This window comes from Plasmopara halstedii (genome assembly GCF_900000015.1).
Source record: "Plasmopara halstedii genome assembly, contig: Scaffold_3060, whole genome shotgun sequence".
Classification (NCBI taxonomy): domain Eukaryota; phylum Oomycota; class Peronosporomycetes; order Peronosporales; family Peronosporaceae; genus Plasmopara; species Plasmopara halstedii.
Window position 1 is genome coordinate 1,519,614 of NW_020189964.1, and position 345 is coordinate 1,519,958.

The window sequence follows — 345 nt, forward strand, 5'->3', positions numbered from 1 at the left end:
TTCAGTCGACACCGCGGCAAACGTCGGTAGCGCAGTGACGGGTGTGGTCGTGGAGCAGGATGATAATCTAATTTATGATGGCTCTTTGAAGGCTAAGGCCAAGGCAAAGACCTACTATTGGGAACATTTCGACATCGTAGTATTTCGCACGTGCGTAAATCAAGAAACCAAGAAAAGCGAGACCGTGGAAATCAAAAGAGTCTCAGCCGTTGAGGCGAAGCATAAGGAACTGAAAGAGAAAAAGAAAAGGGAGTCTCCATCTATCTGATTTGCAACGCCTGCAAGAATTCAAAAGATCGTTTGGCTGCTCGAACTCCGTTCCCAAGGGCCATCACGACTCCTTGC